The following is a 20,575-nucleotide window of genomic DNA, read 5'->3' as shown; positions in this document are numbered from 1 at the left end:
TGCTCTACCCAATCAAAGCCAATAGCACCCCCCTCTCTCAAGTTTTAATAATAATAAATGTTTCCAGATATTTCCAAAAGTCCCCTGGAGGTAAAATTGACTGTGATAGAGAATCAGTACATTATATAAGGCTAATAATAGTTCAGACCTTATGAGATTTTTCTGATAATTATTTATTTAACATATTAAACATGCTTTGAAGAGTGCTAGCATGTCAGAAAAATTATATAAATGCCAGCATATAGTTTTCACAAGTTCAAATCTTCCACTCTTTCTAGAGCTATGAAATCTTAAAAGTACTTTACAAGACTTTGTTCCTTTGTCTCATGTGATTTATTTTGAGATAAGCTCTTCAATCTTGTTAATATCCCCTTTTTTCCAGCAATAATATATTTTCTTTTCCTTTAACATTTCAAAGCAGCATATCTATGCCTCATGTAATTTATTCTGCCATCACAAAATCCTACCAGGCTTTCAGAGAGAGGCTGGCAATTACTTTCCCTAAGTGCTATCAATACCTGGGACAAAGGAGATGCTAACTAAATGGAAGCCACGTTTGTTTGATGATGATATAGTGGCTATACCCTATCTTTGAATTATACACCTTTCCCTAACCAGACACACCCGAGGCAAAGGGGAAAAATGTCAGGTTCAAAATATATATATATTTATGGCAAGTTTAAGCATGTAGTACACATATACTACACATTAGGAAGGTTTTCTTCATTACCTATGTAACTACATCATTTCCTGTGTGATAAGAAAATGTACCCATGAAATTTATGGAATTATGACTCTAAGAGAAACCCAACAAAGATGTTGCACCTTTCCCTGGATGCCAGGCAAGGCAATGATAAATCTGGTCCAAGCCTGAGCTGGAAGTTGATTTGATGGTAGAGGTTGTGCCATTAGTTACTAAAGTCACCCTCAGTGCAGCACTGGGATGCCAGAAAAAGCGTGCCAAGGTGAGCTGGTGGTTTGGGGCTTGTACATAAAAGATGGGAAAGAGCCCTGGCTGGTATGGCTCAATTGGTTGGAGCACCGTCCAGTGCACCAAAAGATTGGAGGTTTGATTATTGGTCAGGGCACACACCTAGGCTGCAGGTTCAATCCCAGATCAGGGTGCATACGGGAGGCAACTGATCAATGTCTCTCTCTCTCTTTCTCTCTCTCTTCTTACCCCTCTAAAATCAATCACACACACACAAAAAATATGTGAAAGAAACATCTTTTAGAATTTCTTTTAAAACATAGTGACTGGAGCAAATTTCTCAGCTTTGCAAGAAAGTGGCCAAGTCTTAAATTCCACCCCCAGAAAAAGAAATAGCAGTATGCATACCACCCCCTCCCCATTCAGGGTGCCAATATTAGTCTTGCACTGGGAGACTCCTCCCAGCTGAGTAGTTTTTTTTCTATTACAGTTTACATTCAATATTATTGTGTATTAGTTTCAGATGTACAGCATGGTGGTTAGACAATCGTGTACTTTACAGAGTAGTCCCCTGATGTCTCAAGTACCCACCTGGCCCCATACATAGTTTCTACAATATTATTGACTGTATTTCCTGTGCTGTCATTTACACGTCTGTGACTATGCTATCGCTACCAATTTGTACTTCTTGACTTTATATTCACTCATACAACTAACTATTCCAGACAATCAGCATAAGCTAGCATTTAAGGCTGAAACCAAGATTTTCTCCAAGTTCATTCACCGAGACACCATGTAATTTTTGCTACAGTTCTTGCCAACACTAAATCCCGGATTCTAGAAACACGATACTGCCTGGGGTAACTCCTCTTGAGCTGGAAAACAGCATTTTCTAAATTTTGCGGCAGTGCGGTCAGTGCATGATAATACTGTGTATCTTTTTGAAAAATTGCTTCTGAATTATTGAAAGTGAGACAAATTAGAGATGTGGTATGAAACAAAACTTTCAACTGTGAAAGAAACATTCAATCCACAGAGAAACAGCCCTGGATGCAGCTACAAATAAAAAGTTGAAGAGTATGAATGTTAGATTTAAATTCTTTGAATTCTAATTTCTAAGGGTAAGGTAATTTGATTTTGAATTTAAATTTTTTTACTTCAGCTTATTAGTACATTAATTTTTGTACTTACAAAAGGGCATGGGAAAACGTGTAGGGCAATGGATATGCTGATTTCTGAATGATGGTTGTTCTGTAGTTTAGCTATAATTTTGATGTGGCTGTGGGAAGATGTGAGTACCACATTTACTACGCTGCATCTTGACTACAAGTCTCTCTCTTTTCTTCATTTCAGATCATTTCTATTGATCTGTCTTTAAACTGATTGATCCTTTCTTTTATAGTGTTATTCTGCTATTAAATTAACTTGAAGTATTTTTAAATTTCATACACTTTTTTTATACCTAAGCTTTCTCTTTTACTATTTTTGCAGTTTCCATTTCTTTAATGAAATTGTTTTTTTCATTCTTTCCATCTCTTCCTATAAATTCTTCAAGATATTCATAATAATTATTTTAAATTCCTTGTCAGCTTCTTGCAGTACCTGGGTATCTGTGAGTTAGTCTAAGTGAATGCTATTTTATGAATCTAAGTTCTATTTACTTGTTTCTTTGTATGTCTTGCATTTTTCTGTTGTATAGGGTCATTATTTATGAAAGAATAATAGAGGTTGAAAATGCTGCAACTTATTATTACTACTGCTACTATCCCCTAAGAGTGGAAACTTTCTCACATTTGTTTGCTAAGGTAAAGAGATTTCACCATTAGTCTGTGACTGAGTCACAATGTTAATAAAATTGAGCCCAACCATCCACACGTGCCATTGCTGCTTTCACCACCATACCTGCCCCTACTGTTATCTAGGAGCTAGATTTTTTAAACTGGGGTTTGAGCCTGAAGCCAAGAAAGGGGTGGGCTGAGCTTGAATGGTTTGGTTGAGCAGTTCCAGGAGAATGTGTGAGACGTTTGTTCTGCTTTTCAGTCCTACTTTTACTTAATTTTTCTCCTAAAACAGAGAGGAAAGGAGAAGCAGGGAGTTTTACCATGCCAGGAAAACTGTTACTTATTGTGTCTGGGGATTTCCCAGAGTCCACTCCATCCCGCCTGTTCCTCCTGCTGCCAGTGGCTTGGCTACCTTCTTCTCAATCTCAAAGTTTTAGGTCTCAGACAGGCCTTCTCCATCTATCAACATCCAGATCCAAATTTTGCCCCAGAACCTGCTACAACTCACTGATCAACTATGCAAGGCTCCAATCTCTGGAAATCAGTTCATCAAGGCCTTCTTGCGTACAGATTCTGAAATAGTCAAATAAATATGTGCTACTTTTATATTACCCATTTTTTGCTTGGTGTTACCATAAGCAAAGGTCTTCTATGTCTTATCACCTTTTGCACTGGAAGTGGAAATCTACTGAAGGTCTATTTTAATGTTAGAGAGGAAAATTAACCTTTCTGGACTCACTAGGAAGTGGTATGAAGCTCTGACATGATTTTTGCCTTACAGAGAGTTCCCTAACCTCAGCACTGTTGTATGTACATTTTGGATGAAAAATTTTTTGGGGGGTGGGGAGTAGATTGTCCTGTGCATTGTAGAATGTTTAGCAGTATCCCTGGTTCTACCCACCAGAGGCCAGGAGTAACCCCTCCCCTCATTGAGACAAGTAAAAATGTCTCTAGACATTGCCATGGGCAGTCCCAGTTCCTTTCTGAGAAAATTGTATTTTATTTTCTTTACATATGATTTAACAAATGGTGTATAGAATGTGACATTTTCAGTTAAAATAGAAAGAGAATAGTTTTAGCTCATTCGTAAGACTGGTTTTAATTTTAAATGGGTATGTCTTTTTTTAAAAAAAAAAATAAATTTCATTATTTCATCAAAGACAGCTCAGTGTTAAAGCAGTCATTTAAAATAACTTTCTCATACCAGGCTACAGTACAGAGTTAGAAAACTTTGCAATGTTTCCACCCAAACAAATACCCAGATGATGATGATGATGATGATGATGATGATTATGACAACTGAAAGCCCTCATAGCAAATCTGCACAACATGAGAAAGGAGGCAGGCTGAGGCCATACCATGAAGCATATGTGTGGGAGACTATATCACCAGAATGGTCTCAATGACAGAAATGAGGACAAGACCCTTGGCCAAAGGTATTGCAAATGTTCATCTTGTCCCTGGCATAGAATGTTTTTCAAATGCCAAGACTCATGGAAGATGGATTCCTTTAGTTTGGAATCCATCTGCCACTCTTCATTATCTCCAATTTTTTATTATAAGGACAGATTTATATGGTAGCATTATCTGTTTTTATTCCAGTGCTGGGCTGAGAAATCTGGTGTGAAAAAAAGGTCACCCCAGAATATTGCGAGAGTTTGCTTTTATTGATGGCAGGGGGGAGAGAGAGAGAGAGAGAGAGACAGAGACAGAGACAGAGACAGAGACAGAGACAGAGACAGAGACAGAGAGAGAAGCAGAAGTTTTGTGAATAAATATGGAGAGGTTCTAATTAAAGACTATAGAACTTCAAGAAGGACATATTTCTTGCTACTTTCTCAAAACAAAATTTATAATAAAGAGAATAAATAGTGTCTTTGGAAAATTCCACCCCTTGGGCCCTACAATATTATAGAATATTTTCTTCATTAGCTTTTCTTTTTCTCCTAACTTAGGTTTTTGTTGTTGTTGTTTGGATGCTACTAGTGTACTTGGGACTTCTTATTCATTGAGTTAATCAAGCTCTAGTTTCAGGAAAAAGGAAACTCTTTACACCCAATCACTGAAGAGAAAGTGGTTGATTCTTGTCATTTAATGTTTTAGATATTTAATCATACAAGAGGCACATCAAGAGTAATTTTAACGAGGCAGTTGGTTCAATTGGGATAAAAAGACTTTCAAACTCTCAGAAATAAAGTAACATTGAGACATTAATGTGCTGTAATGTGATTTCTTGTACTTGGAGTAGAGGAAGGAATGTTTTTATGCAGATTACCAGTGTGTGTACACACACACACACACACACATATGCTGGTTGAAAGTCATAAAATAGAAAATTGAGAGTTGTGAAAGTTCTCAGCTATAGATGATTATGCCGATGGTTCTCTGTTTCAAGCTACAGAATTCCAGGGTTTGGAAGTCTGTGGTCTTCTAAGGTACTTGATCAACTCCCATGACCACAGCTATCCAATACCAGCACATACTCTAACTTTTCTTCTGTTACTAAATTCTCCAGGCTCCTCTGCAAAAACAATCCTTTTAATATTAACTAAATCCTATCTCATCCTGCCTATTCAAAGACATCATGCTAGCAAGTCTCCCTCCTTTGCACTACGTCATTAATTTCCCTTCATCTACCGTGGGACTCCCATCGGTATATAAACCTGCTATTATTTATCTCATATTAAAATAAATAAATAATTTAAAAATATCCTTTGACCTCACTTTTCAGTCAGGTGCCAGTCCATCTCTCTATGCTCTTTTGTAACAAAAATTCAGGAAAGTATTGCTTCTAATTATTCTCTCTGATTTCTCTCCTCCTGTTCTCCTAAATCTTCATCAGTCAGGATCTGTCCCCAACACTGTATTGAAACTGTTCTTTTCAGAGTCACTAATGACCTTAAGGCTAACTCCATCCACTTCGAAAAGGAGAAGCAGAAATCTAGAGATTTTTTTTGCCTGTTTTGACCTTCACCCTAAAAGCTTTCTTGTTCAGAACTCTCAATAGTAGCAGGACAAAATACCAAAAAAAAAAATTTTTTTTTAATACTTTGGAATCAAGCAAATTAATTAGGATTGATTAAAGTTTCTTCAATGTTTTGTTTTAGTTTTTATTTCAAGGCTGATGTTAATTGCTCTAGGTTTTCAAAAAATGTCTCTGTATCATCATTTAAGAATCCAAATGGGTCATGAAGTTCATTTTATCTTTCCTTTAATCTTCAAGCAGGACTTCATTTAAAAAATAATAGCAGGGGTGGGTCACTAATCTGCCTTTACAACTCAACATTTCCCAGAGTTTTTGCATGTATTTAAAAATATCAATGTTTTGCTTTTTCTTTTCAACTTCAAGAAAAACAGCATGAAAGAGTTTGAATGGAAGCTTCTGCAGTATGGCTTCCCAAGGGAGTGCCTCCCAGATGTGATAATAGTAGCATAATAAAAGGCTCCTTTTCTCCTCCGTTATTTCAGGGTCCAGGCCTCCATTTCCCCTTTATAACAGCAATGGAAATGATATAGAAGTATCTGTTATATCAGACGTTTTCACAGGCATTGTATTGACCCTAATGGTCCTTCACAGAACACACACTAAATGCAACCATTATTAGTTATTCCCAGAATGGATTTCCAATGCAATTGCCATTGTACAAAAAGTGTTATGCACATTTACTGCTTCTCTGCTTCGACAGCAGATAATTTTCAACACGAAGATCTCAGCAATTAAAATCACAGACATAATACTAGCAACAAAGGCCCTGTCTTCGACTCTCATTTTTAAAAAATGATGCTACTTTCTCCCCCCCATTTAAATGGAATGAAATGGTTCCACATTTTAGATTCAGTGTTCCCATGAATTGAATAATGCAATTAATCAGGATCTTCAGTCACATAATTACCTTTCATACAAGTCAATCATTTTATGTATCAATTTACATTCATTGAGTTAAATAATTCAAAATAGTCAATTGTCACAAAGAACAGTCTCATGATAGTTTAAGAGCAAATCAATCAGATTTGTATTGACTAATTGGGAAAGAAATATGTACACATGGTGGCATATATACATACCACATACCTCACCACTCAAGAAGCTCAAGAAAAATTCGAGGTACTTGTCTTTGCTTTCCTGCCTTGGTTATGTATTGTGCCAAAAGAACAGCCTGACATATTTAGGCTAAATTTTAATAGAGTTAAAATTGTGTGAGTGCCAGGAATTTTCAGCCTGATTTGAGTCAACATAACTGAATCATAAATCCTGGCCAGATTGACTCAGAAAGCAAGCCCAAAAGCCCATTCCCTTGCACAGAGTGGGGGCTGCAGTGCCGTAATGTATTCTGTGCTCAAGCATTATATGGATTGCTGGACAGATAGTATCTGTTTGAGAGAAATTGTACATTCTCACCAACTTGGAGACCATTACAAGAGATTATCCAAGGGAAGAGCATGGCTGAAGGGGATGGAGAGGTGGAGAGCAGAATGCTTTACATATAGACTGTAGGGATATTCTCAGCAATTCCTTTATACAGAAAGTCAATCAGACAATCTTTCAGAGGACAAAGGTTATAGACACCTATCTGATCATGTCTATTAAAGTGAGAACTTTAAAAACCAACGCTATCCAAAGGAGAAGTTTCAAAGCATTCTTCTCAAATCCAAAGCTAGAAGTCAATAAAGTCACCAAAACTGAATGGGTGGGTTTTTTTAGCCATCAGATTGAAGGCCAGCTCCTTCCCTGACCCCAAGTCTTGATAGACACCATTGAGCCAATCCGAATCAAGGTTTAGATACAACCTTGATTTTTTTTTTTTTCTTAAAATGTTTTAAAGACATTTAATTCAATATACAGGCAAGGAGTAACAGATTGTTCAGAACATGCACATTTTCAAACTATCAAACTGCTCTCAAAGAACGTTTAATTGTGTAATTTTCAACTCAGAAGCCAAAGTAAGATTGACAAAAGAACCTAGATAATTGGTTCTCACATACTCATAATTTTATTTCCATTTTATAAATAAACAATATTTTCTGCTTAGGTTTTACAGAGAAAAGGTTTGTGTAATGTGGTTTTGTAAATTTTCACCCTGTTGTATAATTCCAAGTCCAGATGGTTCCAGTAAATTATAAAATTAAAGTCTCTAAATTTCCCATTTATTATGATAATATGAATATAAAAACTTATCTAAATTCTGTCCTCAGGCAAAACCCTAGACCAAAGTCAGCTTTCTTATTGCAAAAATGTTCTTCATACCATGCTTCCAAATTTCTGTGGAAATGATAAGTAGGGAGAGGGTTGTAGCAAATATTCTTTTATCCCTACTGTTCACACCCCAACTCCATCTCTGGCCAAAATATCTTCTTTCCAGGGGTCTGTACAAAAATCTTATATAGCACTTAGCCTTATGAATTAACTGCTACTAGTCTTTCTTCCCCTCCTTTATTCCCACTTAGGGGGTTTGGGGGAAGTCTTGCCAGATGACGGTAGCACCATCAGAGTTGAGTGCTTTCCAAATAAATTTGAAGTGAAGCAAAATACCTTAGAGTTGCTATATTGTAAGTCAGAGTTTGGGTTTGAATCCCAGCTCTGACATTTACCAGCTTTGCAACCTTCCACTAATGCACTGTATACTCTGTGCTTTCATTTCCTTCCTTACCTGTGAAATGGGGATGGTAATTATCTAACTCTCAGGATTGTCATGATGGTAAAATAATGCATTAAAAAAAATTATAACCCTGGTATATGATGAAGGGTGGTGGAATATGCCACTTCCACATTATTTTGAGTTTAAAGCCCTTGAAAAAGAGCAAATGCAAAGTAAATAAATACTCCTGATCTTTTTTTTTTTCTCCTTAAAAGCAGAAGATGAAATTCCCATGTGAAAGATGTCCTCCCTGTACCTTCAGGGAAGTGACTTTGTCATCATCATGATTTAGTTGCTTTTCCACAATTGCCTGTTTATTGAACCCATTATAAAAGCATGTAGATTCCATCACTGCTTTGGGTCTTTCCTCCATCTATGTCATGTAAAACATGTAAATTTGTAGACTTTTCTCCTGTTGTTAACTTATGTCAGTTTAAATTTTGAATCACTCAAGGGACACCTCTATTTGTTAGTGAGCTTACCAACAATATTCAATATGTGTGAAAGGCAAAAAGTAAATAAATAAAAAATATTATTTAACATATAACCCGTTATAGAGAGAAGAGTTTTTAAAATTATATGCTAATGCCCCTTTTCACAACTTCCTGGGACCTACGCCAGACCTACTGAACAGGAGGAGTCCTCAGGTTTAAGAGTTAGTGTTCATCAGGCACTTGGGAATTGTTAGCCTTTATTTCAAGTTATACATACGGTAGACTTCGGAGCTTAGGCAGTGTTTCCAGTGTTGCCTGCACAAATGGATGACCTGGGCAGTGATTTGAAAAATGCAGTTACCCAGCCTTCACCACAGAGATTCTGAAGGGTAGCAGAATGTGCCTCCTCAAAATACGCTTCTTGTAAGGGATGTTTATTTTAGAAAAGGGGGCCTGTACCAGGAAGAGAGCAAGGCCAGAGATAACTTTTTCATCTGGGAGACTTATTTACACTGCAGGGCAACCCTTGATTACCAAACATTTGCTCTTCTCGCCTTCCCATAAATTGCCTGCCCTCTGAAGCCCCAGACCTCTGTCTCTTTCCTTAGCTCAAGATGGTATATAAGCCTCAATCATCTGGTCACCTATTGAGTCCCATATCTTCGTGGGGCTCCCATACATACATAAGTAGTTAAAATTTACAAGGTGGAAGTCTCCACCATAAACAATGAAGAGTCGAGGTGCTAAAAATGATTAAAGAAAATGATTTAGATGATACAAACAAATTTCATTTAACACAATAAAGTGGACAGTCTCCTTTCTGAGAACTGCAAAGTGGGGTGGAAGGCAAGACATTTTATAGGATAAAGGACAGGGGAAAAACAAATAGAAAGTATATGATTGGCTGGGGTCACACAGCCCAGCTTGTTTGGGGTGAGAAGGAACTAGGAGGTAAGTACAGAGCCCAGAGTTGGCTTGGCATTTGGAGGTTGTTGACTGGCTGACTGGGCGTACTGTGTTTCTGCTCAAACAAAGCATTTACAGGAACACAAAAGTTATCTAAGTTTTGCTGACATGGCATCCCAGACAGAAGCAGCTCCATCTTGGCCTAGGATTTTATTTCAATAGAAGGAAAATTGTTTTTCCTCCTCAACAATTCTGATTTGGTAATTTTCAAATGAAAAGCAAGGCTCCTTATTATAAGAAACAAACAAAAGCCTCCAAAGATAATTTTCATATCTAGAGAGACTTGAAAAGCAGTGACTTGGCATCAAAAGCTCCTTTTATAAGAACTGGTGAGATAATAGCTTTCATAGGATGTTGGAGAAGGGAGAGAGAGAGAGCGAGAGCTTACTGGTTTGGCTTTCAACATTTTTAGTGGTAGAAGCTTTTCTCGAAAATAATTCCTAAGTAGAAGGGCAATAGATAAAAACATATAAACACAGACCCACTCTGGTAAGACTCACTGTGAAGGGGCCCCCACGCAACTTCACGGAGCAGCCAAGATTCCCAGGATCACAGTTTAGAAACCCTCAGTTTAGAGATGAGAAAACTAAGGTCCAGGAAGTCAAAGTCACTTTTTAACGTTAACAGCTCATTGGCTTCTTAGTCATGACTAGAACCTTTTCTTTATACAATCCACATTAACTTCGAAGTTCAACAGTGGCCTAAACAGAGAGTCAAAAAATAAAAGTCAACGGAGTTAGTTACCTTGTCTTGAGGAAGCCGTAAATAAAGGTGCATTGTACTTAAACCGTGTTTCAATTTTGTTTCACCACTTATCTGTTTCTCTACTTTTGCCTGGTCTTAAAAACCCAAATGTTCCCTTGTACTACATTATATAGCATAATTAGTTTTTACGCATAACTCGGAAAGTAAAGGTGAGAGAGTGAGCAATGATTTCGGGATTCTCTGGGAGAAGTAAATTTAGAAGTATTTTCCCTCCTCCCCTAGCAGGCTGCAAACTTACCTGGCCACAGTAAACTCTCACTGGGAAGCCAACAGGGGACCTGTCGTAGGTGCTGTCACATTAGAGCAACAATCAGACAAGTGTGTGTGGAGGATCACAGCATTAAGACGCACAAAGGAGCAATGTACAGACAGAAAGGGAGGGTCATATTAGAAGGTGGACAGGGCTAATGAAGCCGGGGCTTGGCTAGCAGACTGAATATGTTTCCAAGGGTCACATTTTTAAAAATCTCTTCCTCCTTATAAAAGTAAATAATTTTAAAAGAACAGGAAATATAAAATATCAAAATCAGCAGTCCCAGACGTTCAGCTATCTATCCAAGCAAAACATAAACCTCAGGAAAGCAGCAAGTCTAGGAGCAGGGAACAGAAGTGAGAAGGTGTAGACTGAGCCATATAAGATAATGACTGAAATGAGATTTAGGAGGGCTGTAGAAGAACCCTTACAGCTATGAGTCCAGTGGATGGCTGCCATTAAAAATGGAAGCGGGGACAAAAGCAAATATTGCAATAGGATATGTCAACTCAAATACAGAAAACACGAAAACAAATCAAAGCAGGCGCTGTCCTGTAGGGTATTTTATTTCACTCCTGCTGCATTCGCCTTACCTAAAGCACTTGCAACGTTTCAAGATGGAAAGTGCTGAGAAAGGCTTGCTGGACTGTAAAAACGTGACCCGAGGGCTGCGTTAGTAATACGCATATTTGAGAAAAGAATTCTGAAGTCTCTGACATCACTCAGTTGTGTGTGTGTGCGCTTGTGTGTGTGTGCGCCAAATCTACGCTCTATCTAAGCTAAAATCTAAGCTCAGTGGGACACAAAGAAAACAATTATCTTTGATGCGACACATGCTTGTAGGATGTGAAGGTTTTGTTTCTAGGAAATAAATCATGTGATAAAGAATCCATCCTTGAAATCATTCAGCGATTCAATGAATTGCCCTTTTCCACAGAAATAAGTCCAGAAGCTGGTCCTTGAACTCAAAGTTGACTCTGACCTGGACTCCCAATTATACTCTATGTAAAAGAGTCTGTGTGATTTTCATACAAATTTTGAACTTCAATATACCAAGAAAAGTAAAAATCACTCTCAGTACAATCACATTTTAAAAACTATAATGAGCAAGAAGTAAAAAATCTACCTCAAGGTTATCAGGCCCTTTCTTATAGAACTTTTCCTTATAAAGATACAGATCTATGTAAATAAACTCATGCAATTTCTTTATATTTACAAAATAGGATTATTATATAAATTAATATATGTTATATATTATTTTATAATATATTATATGTAATGTATAATTGTGTTGATATTATATACTACATATAGTACGTGTTATATCAAAATATATGTCAATATATAAAATACAAATACATTATCTCATATTATATTATACTTTATATATATTTTTTGTTACTTAACACATATAAGTTAGCCATTTACTTTTCTCACTTAACAGCTCTAATGCTATGCTTCTCTCCTCTGATGTGGTGAAGGATACTAAGGGTGTCTCAGTATCTCATTAATGTCCATCACTGCACTGTACCCACCACAGTCATCTTAGATTGTCAAGTCATAGTCATATTAAAATATTCAACTCATATACTTCACAAATAAGTATACCATAAAGCAATTTTAATATGGTATAACTTAATATGCTTTATTATATGTAATATGTAATAAAATTTTGGATCCTCCTAAGCAAACTAGGCATTTCTATTGTTAATCCTTCATAATACCACCTGGATAACTCTATTATAAACTTTCTATTATTGTAATTGTCTCCTAGTCTAGTTCCCCATTTTAATTGTAAACTATATGAGCCTGAGACTCTGCTCTTTTCATCTTTTATCTGTCATCAACTACCACAGAACTGGGTAGTCCTAGAGCTCATTAATGTACTGTGATAAATCAATCAGTTCTAGGATGAAAGGACCCAAGGGTTGAGTTCAACCATGAGACTAGCACCCAGCATGGAGTACACAGTCCCAGTATCCTTCAGCTGGAGAATGGACCAACCAACTGTGATAAACCCATTCGATGAAATACTACTCAGCCACATGGGAAACAATATACAAATACAACGACATGGATGGATCTCTCAAATGCTTACGCTGAATGAAAGAAGCCAGATTCCAAAGGCTGTTCACTCTATAATTCCATTCATTCCCAAAAGGTAAAACCGTAGGCACAGAAAAGCGCTCAGCAGTTGTCAGGGACTGAGGGGATGAACAGGGGTGTTTGACAAATGGGGACCGGGAGGAAAATTTTATGTGGGTGATGGAACTGTCCTATATTTTGATGTGGTGGTTGCACAACTGCATATATTTGTGGAAGCTCCCATAACTAGGCCAGCGATTTTCAACCCGCGTCTCGCGGCAGGCACGCCGCTGAGCCGCAAGAATTTTTATAACATTCGACACCTGACTATGCAGTCAGGGGCACTGACTTCTTTTTCCTTAGATTGTCAAATAAAAATAAATTTTAAAAACCCCAGCAGCCAACACAACAATAGCTCTCTGGGGTAAGTGACTCAAAATTACACCTTTTTTTTTTGTCAGATCAGCAAAAGATATATTTTTTGGCGTGCCCCAGACTTTTAGTAATTAGTTATGTGTGCCATGAGATGAAAAAGTTGAAAGTCACTGCTGTAGACTATAAAGAGTGAATTTTACTGCCTGTAAATTATACCTCAATAAAAATTTCTCAAAATGATGGTTAAATAAAACAATAAATGAAGGTGCCACATCTTTAAGCCAAATCAGTGCAATTAGAATAATGAAGTCCTGGTGAAGAATTTAGATGCAAAAGAGAGATATAAAGATGTGTCTCTGGGAGGGATCACAGCCCTCGAACCTCAGGCCAGCTTTCTGCCATTGACAAGCTGCGAATCGAAGCATGAAGAGAAAGGGAATCCCTAATCGGGACAGCATTTCTAACCATCTTGTTTGCACCACTCTTTTGTCCTAGGCAGGGGTGGGGAAACTTTTCCCTGCCAAGGGCCATTTGGATATTTATAACATCATTCTCGGGCCATACAAAATTATCAACTTAACAATTAGCTATGAAAAAAGCTCCTAGGTTTATTGAATTTTGAGTCCTGCCTGCGGTTGCCTTGACAGGGCCAGGCCAAATGATTTCGCGGGCCCTATATGGCCCGCGGGCCAGACATTCCCCACCCCTGTGAATGCAAAGCTGTGTGAAAAGGTAATTACTAACTCTCCTTTTGCTAATATCTAAAATGACTAGCTTTCGTTCGATAATAAAAACATGAATTTGAAGTAAAACAACAACAGCAAGATTTTCCTCAGATTGTATGTCTTTAGTGATACGAGTTTGCAAAATATAAAGCGGCCTACCTGCATCTGTTTACTTAGATAACCAGGTATAGATGAAGAGGAAATGTTAAGGGCCTATAGAGTTTAAGGAGACCCAAGATTAAGAGCAACTTTGTTTTTGTAGAACAATGTAAAATAACCTCAAAAATGGCAAGGATGGAGTATGTCGATAGAGAGCAGTTGACTATTGCAGTGGAAGTGCACTAGTTTTTGGAATGTGGTTCATGCTAAAGGGAGGAATACTTTTCTTTTAAATGATGTTGGAAGATGGGAGTACATTTGAACATTTAACCTGCTGACGACATACTGTGGGAAAGTAAGTGTTAAGGGAAATCCTATTAACAGATGAGTATCCATAATGTTTCACTCTACCCCCTACCATTCTGAGAGAGAGAAAGAGAGAGGGAAGGAGAGAGAGAGGGAGGGAGAGAGAGGGAGATGTTGATGTTGCCAGGTCTTATTGTCTAAACAGCAAATATAGCAAAGATAAAGGAGTGAGAGCAGAGTAGGGGAGGGAAACCGTGCAAGAGGGAGCAGGGAGGGAGAGGGTAAAAAGCAGCGAGGGGAAGGAAGAAAGTTTCAAAATATCTCTAGAGATTAATAATTTCATGGGGTGCAAGAGAAGCAAATAAAAGATATGAACTGCTTTCAAATGATTTTTGACACATCCTGTGTTCTTTTGAGCACAAACATTTCAGAAGTCACTGAAGAAGGCTGCTGTCTGTTGACATTTTCCATCTTAATTTTGGATTTATGTTTTTAATTTGTACTTTTAATAAGAAATAAGCTACATACAATGCATACCATATAAAATTATATATGTACATGTAAGTATTTACATGCATTTATATATTTACATATGTATGTCATTGTATTTATATAAACATATATTTACATATGCACAAATAAAATTGTGTGTACACTTTTACATGTGTATATAATGCCATACACATGTACTTATGTGTATCTGTTTTACACATAAGTATAATTTTATATAATAAAATTTTGTAGTTAATAAATGTTTTATTAAAATTAAAATAATTAGTAGCATATTGTATTTTCAACAATGGCCACAAAAATATGCCCCATTTAATATGCTTTTCCACAGTGGGAACTTGTCACTCTTTCAGTGAGCAGTGGAGTCTAATTTCCCTCAAAAGGGGGCTGACCTCATGACACACTTGTAGCCAGTGAATGAAAGGAATTGATGTTTCGTTGCTCACAAGCCTACGTAAGAGAGCTCCACCTGCAGCTTCCACTTGGCTCTCTGGGAACGCGTTGTCTTGAATCCCCTCCCCGAATGCCATGTGTAAGGATCTTATGCGGGTATTGGAGTTGATGACCCCAGCTGAGCTCAGTTTCCGACGCCTTCTAGCCAAGGTGCTAAACGTGAGAAGCATGAAACCAACAGATGATTCAGTCCCACGGCTATTTTGTCATCCCCAGCATTCAAATCTTTCCAGCTGAGGTTCCAGACATCACGAAGCAGAGACCAGCTATTCCCCTGAGCACCACCAAAAGTCTTGAGTCAAGGAATATATGAGGACACCAAAATAGTTGTCATTCTATTCTGCTAAATTTGAAAAGGTTTGTTTCACAGCAATAGTAATAGTCTGTGTGTATGTGCACATATATACATACACACACGCAATGACTTCTATCTCTAAGCTGAGTGTGGTTATATATGTGTGTATAACATCATCCAGCTTCGAAATAGAAGTATTACTCATAACTTTCACAGAAATATTACTCATAACTTTCATAGAAATATTACTTACAACTCTCATAGAAATAGTACTCATAACTTTCAAGCTCTTGTCAAAATTTTATTCTTGTCACATCTATAATCTCTTCCCTCTCCATCAAGGGTATCCACTATTTCAAATTGTTTTTACTGGTTTTTTATTATAGATGGTAAATTTATATTAAATTTATACATACACACACACACACACATAAATATGTAAATTTCTAAATGTTATGTTTTCCAAGTGTTTAAAATGTATACGTGGCATTATATTTTATTTTTGCACCCAATGTGTTAAGATTAATATATATGCTTACAGCTATGGTTCGTTTTCACTGCTCCATATTTGATTATACGATTATATTTCACATCATTCGAACATCCTGGCTGTGGATATCCGGGTATTCCTGGGTTTTTACTATTGAAAATAGTACTATGTGTATGTCACATGTGTAAGAGACTTACTAAAAATAGAAGAGTATCATCAAATGATAGTGTCTTCATGCTGAGAAAACAGTGCCAGAGTTTTTTAGTAATTACACTCCCAGCAGCAGTGTAAGACTTCCCTTGTCATTTTTCAGTAGTCTCTTATCCTTTATTCACTTTTTTTAAAATTTCAATTTGTACACCTTTATTTACTTCAAGGATGTATTTTATTTTCTCTATCGGATAATTCTCAAATAGGAAGTTCTTGATTGTCTAAATCAGAGGCAGGCTAATTTTCTGTGTAGGGATATATAGTAAATATTTTAGGTGGAGGTTACCCAATCTGTTTCACTATTACTCAGTTGTGCCATTATATTGAGTAAAAGTAGCCATAGACAATGCACAAAGGAACGAGCATGACTAAGTTCCAATAAAGCTTTATTTATAAAAACAAGCAGCAGACCAAATTTGGCCCATGAGTGGTAGTTTGCTGACCACTGGCCCAAATCATGTGAGGTGGGGTTTTCTGTTATTATTATTTTTTTACTTTTACTATTGTTCATGGTGACTTGTGTGTGTGTGTGTGTGTGTGTTAATTTTTAATAGTGAATTCATTGTTTTGGCTGAATTTAACTCATGGGAATCTTAGCAACCACAAGTTCTCCTCCAAATAATATTTGCTTCCACTGAATATGAGTGGGAACCACCAACTTAGAAGCACTTTAATTCATGTCTGCTCCGATTTTCCCAGGCTCCTTAGATAGTATAAATTAAGAGCCAAGGCTGGCTTGAGAACAAATCATGGTTAAACATTCTATAGGAGAATATTTTTATTATTAGTTGTTTTTCCATTCAGAACTGTGACAAGATTGATAGGTTTCCTTATGGACTTTGCTGGCAGACAATTTTTTTCAACCCATATTTCACAAACGCTCTTGGCCCTTCAAAAGTTCCAGCTAAATGTGTGGAACTCGAATTCTACCTCCCAGCTCAGCACATTCCCAAGACTTACTCTTCCAATTTCTTCAAGATTAAGAATTTCCAAAATTTCCAAATTTCCTAAAATCCCAAGGCAGACCCAGCATTCATGCTTGTTTCCTGGCTTTGATTTATTGTGCTCTTTTATGTATGCCTTGAGGCATCTTTTAAAAATCTTTGGCATTTTTAATCTTTTCATTTACTCTCCGGCTTTCCTTATCATTATGGATTTATAACGAAAGAGAAACACCTACTGTAAATTTAGATAATAATAATAATAAAACTGTAGTTATAATTTTAGTTGAATTTGGGGAAAGTCTGCAGTTAAGTATGATTGTCTAATCTGCCACACTCACCTAGAAGCCTATTTCATTTAATCAAACCTACTTCTGATAATAACTCCCATTCATTGAGCCTCCACTGCTGTTATGGTGCTTTTCAGATATGATTAAACAACAACCGTACAGGAGAGGCATTCATTTTCTGTGGTAGTCACTGGTGTTGTTCAAAAATATTCACGTTCTCCTTCCCTCTGGGCACATGGTGAAATAGTCCCTTCCCATTCCTTTGAAGTTTGTCATGGCAATGTGACTTGTTTAGCCAACAAAATGTGACTGACAGGAACATGTTGTTTCTGGGTGGAAGCTGTACGATCTAATGCACAATATGCATGAACCTCTTCTTTTTCCATGGGCCCATAGAAGCACCTCTCATGATGGAGGCTCTGCAAACCTGGCTTCTCAAGAGACCTCAACACCCAGGGTGAACATGTATTACAAACAACAAATAAACATTTGGGGGGATTGTTTGTTACAGCAACATAATCTGGCCTATCAGGAATAATTAATGTCTATTAGCATGGGAGAAAACATTAATTATTGCCTATATGGGACTATAATTCAAATTCAAGTTTATTTTATCAAAGCTGCTTGTTGTTTTTGCTTGACCATGCTGCCTTGCAAGCTGGGAAGTTATTAGGCTTTCTGAATGTCTGAAGTTCATAGATCTGTTTGGAGCCAATAGATACATGGTGGCGTCTCCCAGAATTCTGGAGCCGTCTCTTATAAATGAGCCCTTGTACTGCATGATATTTTATCTTTGAGGCAGTTAGATGGAGAGCCTATGCTAGTGGCTGTTATCTATTTCTCCTCTGAATTATGATGGAAGAGCAGAATTTCTCTGGTTGCAACTCTTCATCAGATATCACGATACCTAAGCAAAGAAGAGTGTTTTAGTAACTTAACCCCAGCATGACACTAAATAATTCAGGGAAGATTCGGATGATTCATTAGACTTTTAAAAATTGGAGTCCTGCTCCATCACACAAGGAAAATAAGTTCCATGACCGGTTTAAATATTCCTTTTCCTTTGTTTTTTGATGTCTCTACTCATGGACACGGCTGCATTCATACATGAATTCATTATCAGCAGTTCTATGATAGATGCTGGCCCTGCCCTCAGGGAGTTTATAATGGAAGTGTGGCAATAGGGGATTCAGTGGGCCCCCATGTGCCTTTTCATGGTCAAATTTCAACCCTGCATTTAGACTGAGGTGCAGCTGTCATTTGAGTGCTGGGCCATCTCATGGCAAGCAACAGTTCTTTTCACTCCAATCCAAACTGTCTACAAAACCATCTGTCTCCATAACAGAGTTTAAGCCAGCATTATAGACATATTTTTAAAATCTGTGTGAAAGACCTATCTCCTATCCACATGTCTACTAGGCTTCACAAATTTCCAATTTTACAGCTTTCTCTCCTAAAGACTTTTTTATGCAAAACTATATGTACTCACAATGCTCAGGTTTTCACTAAGGAAAAAGCTCAGAATAGATGTTTTTCTTCCAGTTTTTACAAACTATAATAGAAATGCAAAGTTGAGCTCCTGATATTTCTCTAAGGGCCTCTTCTTGATTTCTTTCAAGCCCTAAGCAGCAATATTTTTATGGAAGTTTTAAAATAATAGAAACTGTAACACAGATACCTGTTTCCAAGATCATACCTGGCAAAAGCAAGTCTCTGTCTTGAGTCTCCTTCCCATTCTTCACGATTCCAGTGTTACTCAGAATTTTTAAGTTCTGCATTCAGTCCATTTCCCCTTCCTCCAACCCTTCACTTGTATTGAAATGCTACATCTGGGAGGACCATCATGACAGTCTTCTATTTTCCACATGCATCCTGAGCGGTTCAATTGCTTCCATGTTAATGTCCAAGACAAGAGTCTCTCTGGCCCACACACACTTCAGACCTCAGCTCCAGGGCTGCTTTCAAGCTCTAGGTTTCTCAGTGGAGCCCATAGTGACCTTACTTCTCACTATCAGCATTGCTGCACACTCCAGGGCCTACCTTTCCCTTTCAAGGTTTTGTACAAATTCTCATGCTGTGTGAATTAAACAGCTTCCCATGGTGTCAGATTAGTAAATCTATTTAGCACGATGCTGAAATGCTTCTACTGAACACTTTTGTTGTCCTAGAACAAGACAGACTGCCATTGAATTTGCTTGAGAGACAAGACCAGCTACATAATTTGTGGAACCCAAAGAAAGATAAATATGTAGAACTCCTGGTTTTAAAAAAATTCATAAATTCAAGAGAGAGGACAGCAGGGCATTGCAGTAAGTATAAGGTCTTTGTGAATGTCCATGAAGCTGGCCTTGTTGGGGACAGTACTACTTTCACAAGGTGCTCTTGGTATTAGTTACATCCTTGAACATGAATATGCCCTATACTTTTAAAATTTTTATTTTTATTATAAAATTTCAAACATTCGTTCATTTTGAGCATCTATTAGATACAAAGATAAACTTAAAACATTCCTACCATCAAGGAGTTTAAGTCTAGTGAACAGAGAAACAACAAAATTCAATGGTTACTATACAAAATGTTAAGTATTTTGATTAAGGTAGAAATTTAAAAATCTATTCTTTGGTTCTAGTCCCAAACTATAAATAAGTAACCACTGAACAAGTGTTAATCCCACCCCATCAGTCACAGCATCTTTTCAAACCCATGCATGGGAAAGTCAGCTGTTCCCTAAACCCTGTTACTTCTGAAAGTCAGCCAACTCCCAAGCAGCATACTTCTGACCTGAACTAAGGTTGACTGGTTCATTCAGAAACTGTGTCCTAGGGGAACAGTTTTCCCTTGCTGAGCAAGTGGTGAATTCAGCTCTGTGTTGCAGATAAATGTAAGTGTATATGTGTGTGCTCGTGTGGTGTGTCAGGGGGGGCTCATTTCTCAATAAAGATATGCAAAGTTTTGTGACTACTCTGGAAAACAGAGGTCAAGAAGGGACTTCAAACTCCACATAGGCATCTGGGAGAGAGTGGCTAGAAA

General features: G+C 37.4%; 1 protein-coding gene across 7 annotated transcripts in view; it reads right to left on the bottom strand.

Moving 5' to 3' along the window:
* Window positions 1-20,575, bottom strand: part of LOC308567966 (uncharacterized protein) — a 433,265-nt gene that overhangs the window by 59,900 nt on the left and 352,790 nt on the right. The gene's annotated exons all lie outside the window — the stretch shown is intronic.

The sequence above is a fragment of the Miniopterus schreibersii genome, assembly GCF_964146895.1.
Source record: "Miniopterus schreibersii genome assembly, chromosome: 15".
Lineage (NCBI taxonomy): Eukaryota > Metazoa > Chordata > Mammalia > Chiroptera > Miniopteridae > Miniopterus > Miniopterus schreibersii.
Note: the sequence above shows the minus strand (reverse complement) of the source record. Positions and strands in the feature narration are given on the sequence as shown.